General features: G+C 42.0%; 1 protein-coding gene across 3 annotated transcripts in view; it reads right to left on the minus strand.

The window, feature by feature from the left end:
• The window catches only part of LOC134357580 (coiled-coil domain-containing protein 192-like), a 77,532-nt gene that overhangs the window by 20,744 nt on the left and 41,837 nt on the right, over nt 1-14,951 (minus strand). The window lies entirely within an intron of this gene.

Raw genomic sequence — 14,951 nt, forward strand, 5'->3', positions numbered from 1 at the left:
TAGGTATAACACCTCTGCAGGACACAAGTGAGTTGAGCAGTCAGTATTGCAGGCCTAATAGAAAATATAAATGTAATTCATTCATTTAATAACCACTTCAAATTCAACAAAGAGCATCAAATCTTTCCCTCAGCTGTACTTCATCCCTTCACGCAGCCCATCACAAATAGTTCAATCAACACTTTCGATCATACCTTTCTAAGTAAAATAAAATTCCGTTCAACTCTAATATAGATAGCATGAGCAATGGACTGGGGTACAGAATGGGGATTATGTCTTATCAAAATATTACTCTGAAGCTGCACACACTCAAATATCTGTTGGATAAAGATAAAAATTGGTAGAATGATCTACCTGACAAAGGCACAGTGGGGTATGTATATTCTTATTCATTTTTCAGGATCCAGCTTTGCTGGCAAGGACAGTATTTAATTCCCATCTCTAATTTCCCTCGAAAAAGTGGTGGTGACCTGCCTTCTTGAACTGCTGCCAGATGAGCAACCAATCTGTTGAAGATACTCCCAGAGTACTGTTGTGTAGGGAGTTCCAGGATTTATATCCAGCAAGATATTTCCATGACAGTATGGAGGAGAACATACATTGCATAGTGTTCCCAAGCACCTGTCACTCTTATCCTTCCTGGCATTAGAAGTTTACAGTTCTGGGAAGGATAGTCAGAGCAGTCTGGGTAAGTAGCCATAGGATATTTTGTAAATAGGACACACTGCAACCAATGTGCACCAGTTACAGAGAGAATGATGTTCAAGGAGATATGAATCAAAAGAGTTATTTTGTCCTGTTTGACATTGGGCTTCTGAAGAGTTGTTTAAGCAATACTCATCCGGCCAACAGCTGAAAGTAGCAGTAATAGTTTAGTTGCTTGGCTTACTAGATTGATCACCACAGGAGCTGCGTTATGAACCACTAAATGCACAGACCTGTGAAGCTGGCGGGTTGTCTCCTCTGGGGACATTTGTAAGCCAGATGAGCTTTCATAGCCATTGCTATTAAGATTAGTTGTTGCTGCTTTTCAAAATTCCAGAGTCATAGATTCATGAAATACCACAGCACAGAAACAGGCCATTCAGCCCATCCAGCCTATGCCGATTCAATCTTCTGCCTAGTCCCATCTAGCTGCACTCAAATCATATCCCTTCAAGCCATTTTCATTCATGTACCTATACAAACATCGCTCAAATGTTGCAATCGAACCTACATCTACCATTTCTACTGGCAGCTCATTCTACACTTGCATCGCCCTCTGAGTGTAAAATTCCCACTCAGATTTCCCTTAAATATTTCATCTTTCACCCTAAACCAAAGATCCCTGGTTTGAGTCTCACCCAGCCTGAGGGGGAAAAGCCTGTGTGCATTCATCCTATCTATACCCCTCATAATTTTGTACACATCATTCTCCTAAACTCCAGTTTATTAACTGAAGTTAATGTCCACTGCATCATGATGAGACTTGAGCCCTGTCTCTGGATTGTCTTGTGAGTTTCTAGGCAATAATTTAACTACCACGTGGTCACTATTCGCAAAAATGGGAACAGACAAATGTATGTCCACAATAATGCTCAGAGGTGCTGTGGGACATGGAGGAAGGTTCCTGTCTAAAGCAAAGTGTAAAGGCAAGTTACTTGCCTTGTATGGGAATGGTGTCTAGTGGTCCCTTTAAGGAATGAAACTCACCATCGCTGGCTTTAGCTTTTCCCACAGTTTATTTTGGAGGTCTCTCAGGTGGTCCCAGATTAACAGATTCAGAACAAGTAAACATACCTTAAGCAACTCTCTGGTGATCACGTCAGAGGTCAGACGTACACCTAGCACCTCGCCACCACCCCTCCCCAGCAGCAAAGTTCCTTTTCTGCCAGGAAACCAAATGCAAGTGAAGACTAATATTGTTTTGAACAACTCTTTTAACTATGTGTGGAAGTGTGGCTACAAGATGTTCCTGATAATAACTCCAAGTATATACTCAGTGGTCACTTTGTCAGGTACACCTGTACACCTGCTTGTTAATGTAAATACCTAATCAACCAGTCATGTGGCAGCCTCAATGCATACAGACATGATCAAGAAGTTCAGTTTTTATTCAGACCAAACATGAGAATGGGGAAGAAATATGATCTAGGTAACTTCGACCATGGAATAATTGTTGGTACCAGTTGAGGTAGTCTGAGTGTCTCAGAAACTGCTGATCTCCTGGAATTTTCACATCCAACAGTCTTTAGATTTTACAGAGAATTATGTGAAAAAAAAAAATCCAGTCACTGGCAGTTCTGTGGGTGAAAACGTATTGTTAATGAGAGAAGACAGAGGAGAATGACCAGGCTGGTTCAAGATGACAGGAAGGTGACATTAACAGATTACAACAGTGGTGTGCAGAACAGCATCTCTTAACTCACAATACATTGATCCTTAAAGCGGATGGGCTACAGCAGCAGAAGACCATGAACACAATGACCACTTTACTAGGTGCAAGTTGTAAAGTGGGAACTGAGTGCATATACTGTAAATAAGATTGTCTATCTGAATTATCTTAAATTATCATACAACAGATGCATAAAACTTGCTGTGGAATAAACCAATTGTGAATGTATACCCAGGCAGTCTACAATATTAATACTTCTTCCACATCTGCAACTACCTTTATTCTAGCTAATAGTGGGGCCATTCCTCTAGGGGAGGTTGTTCTTGTGAGCTCCCACAACACAGATGATGCGAAGCAACAACCAAGAACAAATATGAACTAGATATCGTGCCAGAACTCAGTAGATCGTGTGCCCCATCGGTGGGTCTACACGAGGGGTTGCCTCAAGAGGACAAAATCTATCATCATAAATCCACACCTGATGGAGTGAAGGTGCTCGACAAGGCTGTCTCCTAATCTACGTTGGGTCTCACTGATATACAGGAGGCCACACCGGAAGCACTGGAAACAGTAGATGACCCCAACAGTCTCGCAGGTGAAGTATCACCTCACCTGAAAGGACTGTTTGGGGTGAAACCCGACATAGGTTGGGAGACCACTTCATTGAGTACCCTCGCTCTGTCCACTACAACAAGTGGGATTTCCCGATAGCCACCCATTTCAATTCTACTTTCCATTCCCATTCTGACTTGTCAGTCCATGGCCTCCTCTACTGCCATGATGAGGCCACACTCAGGTTGGAGGAGCATCATCTTAAATTCCGTCTGGGTAGCCTCCAACTTGACAGCATGAACATCAATTTCTCAAACTTCCGGTAATGCCCCCCTCCCCCTTTCACCATTCTCTATTCCTGTTTCCCTCTCCCAGCCTCTCTTCTTACCTGCCCATCGCCTCCTCTGGAGCTCCTCACCCTTCCCTTTCTTCCATGCTTTCATGGTCTTCTGTCCTCTCCTATCAGATTTCCCCTTCTCCAGCCCTGTATCTCTTTCAGTAATCAACTTCCCAGCTCTTTACTTCACTCCTCCCCCCTCCCAGTTTCATCTATCACCTGTCGCCTTGTACTTCTTCCTCCCCTACCCCCACCTTCTGAGGCTACATTCACACTAGACCAAATAAATCCGTAACTGGAGCTTTTTCTCTTTGTTTTGACCCTCCGTCCACACTGAAAAGGCATTTTCCTCCCCTGAAAACAGAGCTTTTCTAAAACACTCTCCAGGGTGTTTAAATCTGAAAACGCCGGTTGGGCGTTGTAGTGTGTACGGGGTAACCAGAGGTTTTAAAAAACCTGTCAACCCTTTCATCGGTGAAGAGACTGTGGCTGTAGGAAACGTTTCCAGGGTGACCCCTCTGTGGGAGTGGGGAAGATGTTGGCAGGGCCACCCGGGGGTCTGTGTGTCCGTATGTGGAGCTATTGTAGTGGATGTGAGGCTGGTATTGTGTCAGTTTTTCAATGTTTGTCATCAGTCGGGTCATACTGTCCATGAACTCCCTGTCGGTTGCCTCCATACGCTTCAGTATTTGTTTTTTTAGTTTTAAGTCCTCCTGCGCGAGAGCCAATAGCTGTCCATCGTTTGGCAATTTCCTTTTAGGTTTTTTCTAGATTCTGTAACTGGACAAATGCACACCAAGTATACCGTTTCCTCTTCGCTTGTTTTCTGTAGATGTGTCCTGCACATGCCCAGTAGGAGGTGATTTGCCCAAATACCCGTTTTAATGTGAACGGAGCTATTTTCAAAAACGCCTGGTGTGGTCACCTATCGTTTTTACACAAAACCGGCATTTTCAAAATTATCCGGTCTAGTGTGGACATAGCTTGAGTCCGACGCCTTCCCCATTTCTTTCCAGTCCCGATGATGAGCCACAGTCTTAAACATCGGCTGTTTATTCTTTTCCATAGATGTTGCCTGGCCTGCCGAGTTCCTCCAGCATTTGATGTGTGTGGCTTTTCATTACACTTGAGCATATTACAATATATTTGACTTTGACTTCTAAAAGTTTCAACTCTGCAGTTCTTGACTCAGTGTCAGTAAAATTAAAAGTAAACCCCAGAGTTGAAAAACAATTGATAAAAATGGAGCAACATACATCAAAGTTGCTGGTGAACGCAGCAGGCCAAGCAGCATCTATAGGAAGAGGCGCAGTCGACGTTTCAGGCCGAGACCCTTCGTCAGGACTAACTGAAGGAAGAGTGAGTAAGGGATTTGAAAGCTGGAGGGGGAGGGGGAGATGCAAAATGATAGGAGAAGACAGGAGGGGGAGGGATAGAGCCGAGAGCTGGACAGGTGATAGGCAAAAGGGGATACGAGAGGATCATGGGACAGGAGGTCCGGGAAGAAAGACGGGGGGGGGTGACCCAGAGGATGGGCAAGAGGTATATTCAGAGGAACAGAGGGAGAAAAAGGAGAGTGAGAGAAAGAATGTGTGCATGAAAATGAGTAACAGATGGGGGGGTACGAGGGGGAGGTGGGGCCTTAGCGGAAGTTAGAGAAGTCAATGTTCATGCCATCAGGTTGGAGGCTACCCAGACGGAATATAAGGTGTTGTTCCTCCAACCTGAGTGTGGCTTCATCTTTACAGTAGAGGAGGCCGTGGATAGACATGTCAGAATGGGAATGGGATGTGGAATTAAAATGTGTGGCCACTGGAAGATCCTGCTTTCTCTGGCGGACAGAGCGTAGATGTTCAGCAAAGCGGTCTCCCAGTCTGCGTCGGGTCTCACCAATATATAAAAGGCCACACCGGGAGCACCGGACGCAGTATATCACCCCAGTCGACTCACAGGTGAAGTGATGCCTCACCTGGAAGGACTGTTTGGGGCCCTGAATGGTGGTAAGGGAGGAAGTGTAAGGGCATGTGTAGCACTTGTTCCGCTTACACGGATAAGTGCCAGGAGGGAGATCAGTGGGGAGGGATGGGGGGGACGAATGGACAAGGGAGTTGTGTAGGGAGCGATCCCTGCAGAATACAGGGGGGGGGGAGGGAAAGATGTGCTTAGTGGTGGGATCCCGTTGGAGGTGGCGGATAAAAATGGAAAATGTATGGAAAAACAATTAGGGTGGAGTGGGGAGATTTCTTGAGATAAAGGAAAATAAACCGTAAACAAGGTATTTGTTTTAATTTTTCTCACTGTCTATCATTGTACTTAATTATGGTAACAGAATAAAATAATCTCTGGCTTCATTTGTGCAACTTTTGTTGAAAGAAACATTTGGCAAATAATGCCCCGTAATCAAATTAGAGTTTGCTAACTGGCAGAATGCCATTTATAGTAGCGGTTTCCATGACCAATTCCAATGCTGGTCTTAAATTAGAAACAATAGAAAGAATTGACAGACCACAAAGCATCATCCGCAGACACAGACAATCACGGGATGCGCTTTCCAGTTCAGTCACACAAAAAGGCTGTGGAGCAGATTCTCACACTACCCATGTCATCGCATTCACTGTTTTTATCCAGTATCAAGTAAATTCATTTTGTATGACTATGGCCATATCTGTACAGCTGCAAATGAAAACAGTGGGCACTAACTCTTCAGAAAGCACCTCGCCACTGTCTGCTTGGAGATTTCTGGAAGGTTTAATCTATGGCAATTCAAATGAAAATGCTTTTCGTATTCAATGAGGATGTGAGCACAGAGAAGGACATGTCCCACCAAGGATTAATAACAGTACATTAGACAATGTTTAAAAGCAGTGGATGCAATTCCATCCACAGCATATGAACCTATTCCACAGCTTTTGTTTTGCACAAATGTGCTGGCAAATACCTCGCATTATTGTCTACTGTTTATCAATGAGCAATTCTGCTGTGCAGGTATTTGTGGTTGTTGTTGACACTGGTGAATCTCATGCTTTTTCATTGTTGTATCGATTCATTCACTTGTTGTGTTTTGTTGTAAACATTAGCCTTCAAGTTTTGGATTGTGCTGGTAAATTCATCAGTCTTGTATTCTCAAAGGTTAGTCATAGTCAAAGATACCACAAGTTGAGAAATCAACATGACAGTGCTGTGGCTCTTATTTTAATCCATGGTCTCTTTAAACACAGCACTGTCATTCATTACTGCTCCCCCAAGACTCCGTTAATATTAAATTACAAACAAGAGAAAATCTGCAGATGCTGGAAATCCAAGCAACACACACAAATTGCTGGAGAAACTCAGCAGCATCTGTGGAAAAGAGTAAACAGTCAACGTTTCGGGCCGAGACCCTTCATCAGATTATCACAAAATCAAATTATGTGCATTTTCACTGAATAAAGATACAAGTCAAGTTTATTGTCATATGCAGATCCTGCAACGCAGCATCCCACCATTGGTCTCGCAAATGAACCAGTGAAATGGATTGCAGTATTCTATGTTACCAACATCCAAAACGATCTTCGATGCACAGGTGCTGTGTAAAACTTACTTCAAGTTCAAGTTCCAAGTTTCAAGGTTAATTATCGTTGAACCAGACATGAATATAACAAAATGAAAGAGCACTCCTCTGGGCTAATGTGCAAAATACATTACCAACAGCACGCAGCACTCTGCACCTAGCACATGGCACAAATAGCACACTTGGTTACAATTTCAGAAAAAACATGCAGTCACAAAGAGAAAAGTTGTCCTGGTCCAGGTTGTTCTTCCAGTGAGTGAACTCTGGAGGACAGCACCGAGCAAGCACTGGAGGGCATCACTGAGCAAACACTGGAGGGCAGCACTGAGCAAGCACTGGAGAGCAGCAATGAAGGGAGGAGCCAGCTCCCCAACCCAGTGTGAAACCCAATGGCACACAGCCAGCTTCAGCATCTCCCTCACCAGTAACTGCAATGGGCAACTCCAAGCGCGAGAGGCTTGTCTGCACAACAGTTGAGGCAATGCAGCACCCCACCATCAGTCTCACCAATGAACCAGTGAACTGGGCCACAGTATTCTATGTTACCAATGTCCAGTAGTGTCTTGCAATGACTATAAAAATGTCCAAGACAATGGCTTGGACCATTTTTTGGATTGCATGTTGTCTTGCCAAAACAGTACAAAACAAGTCCAGACAACAGCACAACTGTACACAGTAAGTCCAGCTCCATCACTATCCAGCAACTCGTTGATCAGATAGTCCTGCAGTAATTGATGTTCTTAGTCTCCAGCAGTGACTTGCAATCAAAAAAGAACGTACAGGACCTGTGATCAGACCCTGTTTGGCTACTGTGTCCAAGTGCACCACCATCTTACTTGCAGCAACATCACAAGCATAAAACATAATTTTATGCAAATTACAACAAACTCTGGACAAACAAAATAATAAAGAATACTAACATCCTCCTAATGTTAACTCGTCCATCTTATCTGCTGATAAATCAACACCTGTAAGCTAATTTTGCTTCTCTCTGCACCAATGTTGATTGGCCTGTTCAAGGTCTCCAGTCTCTTCAACTTTTCATTCAGATGTCCAGCCTCAGCAATTTTTACCCTTTGATTATTTCAGCCATCTGCATGCACTCTTTGAAATCAGCCTTCACTTCCAATCCAAAGGGAAGAACACAGCGTAAAGTAGTTACTATTTGCTGGTGGTTCAGCAGGAATCCTCCAACAACATCTTCCTTGTATGCCAGCTTGGCTCTGACTTCCACGCCTGCATATTGCCAGGCAAAGTTTAAAGATGAGCTAGAAGTCAGGCACCAGTCAATCAAACTGGCACTATGTTGCTGAATTCAGCACACGGAATCCAGCAGCAAGGTACTGACATACCAACAAGGTTTAGAAGCACATCATGTTTGGCTCCACAATGATTGGCATTAATAGCCTAACTCCATTCACTTCAATAAGGTCAATGATATTAATTGAAAAGTCAAGCAAAAATAAGTAGTTGTTTATTTTTCTTCAAGTGTTTAATTAACCTCTAGCGATTCAAAGTGTTTTCAAGTAAAATTACTTTACTTTTGTGTTTTAAAAAATGTTCATGGTTTAACCGATACTATTTTGAAATTATGCTGATCATCATTACTTAAAGGCCTTTAACACCAAAATACTATGAAAGCTGTCCAGAAACAGGGCCTCAGGGTGCACCACATGGACTTTCCTAAGATAACTAAGACAGGTTGGAATCTCTAAGTAACTGCACCAATGGGAAATGTATGAGTGGGGTAGGTGACCAATACAATTCAGTACCTATGCAGGTGGGGGTAGGCTTCCTGCACTGACTCAGGAAATCAATGCTGTCTTTGCCTCTTCCTTAACTTGTCTAACACTTTCAGTTGTATAGCTTAACAATGGACGTTATTTCAATAGATAATCGTCTGCTCTATCTTCATTTGTTTTCCATTGATTTTGGAAGAGTTTTGTTGCTGATATTAACCTTTATGAACATCTAGAATTTTAAGGGACATAGCAAAATGAAAAGCCTTCTGACAATTCAAGAAAGAGGATTGCCAACCTCAGGAGGATGAAATAGAATATTGAACAGTATAGCACAGGAACAAGCCACTTGGCCCACGAAGTTGTGCTGACCTAAGTAAATTAGTGATCAAATGTCCATCTAAACCGATCTCTTCAGCCTACACAATGTCCATATTCTTCCATTTCCTGGACCAAATGTGCCTAACTAAGAGCCTCTATTGTATTTGCCTCTTCCACCACCAGCCCAGGCGCAGCATTCCAAGCAACCACCAATCTCCATGTAAAAAATTTGCCCTGACATTTTTTTCGAACTTACCCTCTCCCACTTTAAATGCATGCCCTCTAGTGTTAGGCACTTTGACCCTGGGAAAAAGATACTGCCTGTCTACTTTATTGAGGCCTGTCAGAATCTTATTAGATCTCCTTCAGCCTCCAACACTCCAAAGAAATAACCTAAGTTTGTCCAGCCACTTCTTATAGCATATACCCTCGAATTCAGGCAGTATCCTGGTAAATCTCTTCTGCATCCTTTCCAAAGCCTCAAAATCCTTCCTATAATGGGGTGACCAGAAGTGAATACAATGCTCTAGATGCGGTTTAATTAGAGTTTTATGAAGCTGCAATACAATATCCCAACTCTTGAACTCAGTTCCTCAACTAATAAACGCAAGCATGCCATATGACTTCTTTACCACCCTATCAATCCGAGTAGCCACTTTAGGGAGCTATGAATGTGGCTCCCAATCCCTCTGCATATCAACACTGTTATGGGTTTTGACATTAACAGTGTACTCTCCATTTATATTTGATCTCTCAAAATGCAACTCTTCACATTTGGCCAGGTTAAGATGCATCTCCACCCACACCTGCAACTGATTTATATCCTGGTATTCTATGTCAGTCTTCTATGCTATCAACAACACCACCAATCTTTGCAGCATCAGCAAACTTATTAACCCACTCATCCAGGTCACTTACTTATTAAGAACAGCAGAGGTCCCATTATGGGCCACAGAATCACCCTGACTGGCCCCCTAACTATTGAATCTCCCACCACTATTGTGCTGTCTAACTTTACTCTTCCCTGCTGAGCCTTGGAACTGGCTACAGGGGAACTCTGCAGTGATTTCACACTCCTTTTACTTCTGATCCATTCATTTTTTAGAATTAATGGATTAAAACAAGAATGGGGAAATTATTCAGGTCAGGCAGCAACTGCAGAGCAAGGCAAAGAATTAACGTTTAAGGTCAAAGACATTCCGTCAGAATCTTAAACATTAATTCTGCTTCTCGTCCAACAGATGCAGTCCGACCAGCTGAGTAGTCCCACCATTTTCTACCTTTAGTTCAGAATTCCGGCATCTGCAATCTTTTGCTACTGAATTAAAACAGGCGGCAAATACTAAAGCAAACGTTTTCATCTCTTTCCCCAGCAGCAATCAGTTTAGGACCTTGTTGCAGAATCACAAACACAAGAAAATCTGCAGATGTTGGAGAACAGTCATGAAGAAGGACCTCGGCCTGAAATGTCAACTGTTTACTCTTTTCCATAGATGCTGCATGGCCTGCTGAGTTCCTCTAGCGTTTTGTGTGTGTTACTTAGGACTTTGCAGTATGTGCAGACTGTGTCCAAGGTATCACTTCACACCTCATAACATATCTCAACTTGCAAGAACTTAATGTGCAATTGATATCCTACCACAATGAGTTGTATATATTTGAATGGTATGATATGTCTTCCTTGCACTCACCTTTGATCCTCCCTTTCTTTGCCCCATGACAGCACATAAGAAGTTAGCTGGCCTAATGGCACCTGATCCTTTTATATGACTGCCAAATTCTTTATATTACCGCAGGATAGCCACCAATGTTATCTGTGTCCCCACTTCGTTCTTCAACACATCCATAGGCTCCCTTCCGGAAGGGCTGGAAGGGAAAATCTTGCTGAGTGCATGTATGCAATAAAGTGATCCTGACCCAAGGAAATGCTTGAGGATTACTAGTCAAACTTTTGGTAATTTGTTCAATGAAAAAGGATAAATTGAGAAAATTACAGTGAAAGGGTAGGTGCAATATTGCATGGAAAATTATCAAGTTATTTACTTGAGAGTATTATTTAAAACAGAAAGAGATTGGGTAATACTGAGGTTCAAAGGAACTTGGGTATCCTTTTACACAGGTCATTCAAAGTCAAATGTGAAAGTTTGGGAAGGCAAATTACTGTATGTTTATTATGAGAGTAGTAGAATAAAAATCTCTTACTGCAAATATATTAAGCCTTGGAGAGAAAGTACTAGAATAAAATGAATAACTTTGGTTTCCTTAATTAAGAAAGAATAAACTCCCCACAAAGGAAAAAAAACTAAACTAAGCTTGTACTCTAAGAATATGAAGAAATTTCCCTATAAAGTACCAAATACTTAAAGGATGCAAGATGCTTCTCCTGCTGAGCAGTATACAATGAGGGGGTACAGTTTGAAAATATGTGATGGAGAATTTAGGACTGAGACAAGGATGAATTTCTTCACACAACCGGAATTTCATTAAGAAGAACTGTGGAGGCTCATTTAGTGAGCTCATTTAGAATAAAAATTGGACAGCTTTTTGTATATTAATGGAATCAAGAGAAATTACGATGATGTAAAATAAGATGGTGGAGGAAAATGATGAGGAGATAAAGTCAGCCACGAACTTAACGAATGATGGAGCAGGCTTCAAATGTCGAATAACCTACTCTTCCTTCTATACCTTCTAGTTTTGTCAGATATGGTTGCCATTTCTATATTGTTCACTATATTATTTTGTTTCCACAAATTCCCCTATATGCTCTTTACAATATTTCTGTCTATATTTCTCAAAAAATAGATTCCAAATTTAAAAATATGAAGGTCTGAGTTGAAAGAGAAATGAAATTTTTACGTTCTGGGTTTGTTATAAAAAAAACTTGTACTGCAAATAGAAGTGAGTTTTACTAATTTAAAATTATATTGAATTTTCAAAGAGCTTTAACAATCAGAGGAATATTTGACTAAGACTAGAGAATGTATGTAGAGCTGAATCAAGCTCCTATTACATCAGTCATATTGTTTTAAGGACACAATAGAGAAGAGCTTTGACATGGATTTATGTTTCTGCAGCTTGCCACTAAGTTTCTCACCTCTTTATTTAAGTTGCAATGTCTTGGCATTGACATCATGATGGTATAATTTCAATGTGTAACAAGTCTACCTTTATTACTCTGAAAAAGTTTCAATGACAAATCCTCAAAGCAATTAACATGCACAGGATTAATGAGCACTGAGCTACATATGGAATTAAGGTGAGAAAGTAAAATAAAAAGATCAGTGGACAATCTTGGTACAATTTCTAACCATTTTTTTCTTCATATCCTTTAAATTTTCTTTTCTGTGCTGTTCATGATTCTCACAAACCTTTATGGGAAATGTCATGAGTCATCCTTGTTTCCCACGACAACTGTCAGTGCTACTGGTGGATCTCCCTGCAGGAAACTCCCTTTACTGTCTTTGCGTGGTAACCCATGCTGCACTAGAAGTGAATTCTTTCCACTTGCTGGTGCCCTCACCCCTGACAGTGTTTATCTTTAACTTCTGGAGGGAGCTGAATAATGTAAAGTATTCTGTTCCCATGTAACCCAACTGCAGCTGAATTGCCATTATATTGCAAGGAAAGCCTATATTAAATAACATTGTGTGTTCTGTGATTGTGTACAATATTCAGAGTTACACTAAACACATCTGCAGACGGAGTGAACTTGCAAGGGAAGCTGCCATTCCGGGCTGCAAGTTACTAAGAAGCACATGGAGAGTAGCAACAAGATATGTTCAGCTAACAAGCAGCACAGCATTAGAACAATGAATGGCCACTAAAATCAAAAGATAAAAGGTCTGTTAAGAATACAGCTCTACTCAATACAGTGCTGCCATCTCCTGGCTACACAAATATGTTTCAGTGAACAAATTGACAATTCAAGTACTATTTCAATACTATAGCTCAGCTACTGCAGTTTAAGTAACTTTGGCTGTGGTGTCCATATACCGAATGGTGAATAGTTCTCATTAGGTCACTCCCGCAAGCACTGTGGAGCACTGCAGTGAGAAGGTCTGAGAAAAATGTTGGGGTGATAACATGACCTTGCTTGCCACAAGTCCTCATTGAGATTGGCTCACTTGGACCCTGGGAAAATCAAGACAAGTTTCCGCAGTGAGCCAGATGTTAGGGTGTTGACCACATTCTCCCCTGCTGATGGAGCCAATAACAAGGGGAAAAACAAGGAATAGTTTTATAGTTGTAAGTGATACTCTCTGCACTTCTTTTAGAATTATCACACATGTCTGCTACGCTTCTAAATGGATGGAATCCACACTGTGATTTGGGGAGCAGACTTTCAGCCGTTGGGGAAAGGTGATTATAGAGGACTCTGCTGATAACTTTATCCACAACAAACAGCACAGAGGCCCACTGTGAGGCCTGATGAAGGGACTCAGCCCAAAACATCGATTGTACTACTTTCTATTGATGCTGCCTGGATTGCTGAGCTCCTCCAGCCTTTTGTGTGTGTCGCTTGGGCTTCCAACATCTGCAGATTTTCTCTGGTTTCAGAGACCCTCTGTGATCACCACATTCTTAAATGGCCAAAGATGGTGATGATTACATCTCTGAGGTCCCCTGATATATCCTGCTCTTCACATGGGTTCATGATCAGATTGTGAATTTGTTACTGAGACTCTTCACTGCAGAGTTTTAGAACTTCTATAGATCTACTAAAAATTTCCAAAGTTGTTTTATTTTAGTAAGAGCATAGCCTTTCTAGTGACTTGACAGCCATGAGTAGTGGCAGCGCTGTACCAATTGGTTGCTGTGGGACGAAGTCAAGTGTGCACATCATGACTTGTTCACTGAATTGTATGAGAGGGTGGACCTTCTACTCAATACCTGCAGGACACAGCTATTCTACCAGTTTTTTTCCTGCTGCACTAAACACTAATTTCTGGTAACAAAGGTTCACAACAAGACCTTGAGAAACACTAACACTTCAACACCTCAGCAGCAATTTTCTGCAAAGGCAAACCTTGATACTGGAATTCACCATTGCCTTCAATGCACCAGCATAATCTGTTGCTGATTGAGGAAATGATTGTTTAAATGTTAAGAACTCAGATGTAGCACAAACTCATGATCTACAAGGCAGTAGTGATTTCTGTCCTCCTATACGCTTCTGAAACCAAAACTAATTAAGGAAGTGATTTCAAAGCACCACGCAGCATATTTTCTGCCAATTTTACTAGGAAAGGATAAATGAGTATCTTCTACAGGGCCAATGTTCTCAGCACTGAGCCCTTAGCTGCACTCATTTGGCTTTACTGAGCACACTCACATGTCGAACACTGAACTTCCAAAACAGACACCCTGTTCCAGGCTCTGTCACACAAGCTGATTACCAGGCAGAGAGAGGAAAGATTCAAGGAAGTGCTCTAGTCCTGGAAAAATGCAGCAATCTCTTTCTGTTCTGGGAAGTCCTTGCTCTCAACCACACAAAATTGAGAAATGATGCAGAGGAACTCAAGTCCAGCTGAGAAGCTCATACAAGCTCTGCTTAACTGGCGGAAAGAGTGAACTACCTCACAAACTATCAACTTACCTGTCGGGTCATGCTCCACTATGGAAAGTCTGGAGTTGCCATACTTGCCTCATCACTCACCATAGAACCCAAAAAGTTAGGCTGAAAACGCAAGCACGAGGAATTCTGCAGATGCTGGAAATTCAAGCAACACACATCAAAGTTGCTGCTGAACGCAGTAGGCCAGGCAGCATCTCTAGGACGTCGACGTTTCGGGCCGAGACCCTTCATCAGGACTTTAGACTGGAGGTTAGACTGAAAGTTAGCCTTCTTGGTCTGAAGGACTGCCTGAGAAGAAGAGGATACAAGGGTACGCCAAACATCTGAAAATGGTCTTAGTGGGGCCAAGTACCTACATTTTATCAATCACTTACCATAGATCTGGTGGAATGTTTGAGAATTAGGTCAAAAAATAGAGCCAATCCCAGTTTCCTCCACCAGTTTCTCTATTACCTGGGTTGGAGCATCTTACATAACAAGATGTAAGATGCTATGTACTA

Source organism: Mobula hypostoma, chromosome 16 (assembly GCF_963921235.1).
Source record: "Mobula hypostoma chromosome 16, sMobHyp1.1, whole genome shotgun sequence".
NCBI lineage: Eukaryota > Metazoa > Chordata > Chondrichthyes > Myliobatiformes > Myliobatidae > Mobula > Mobula hypostoma.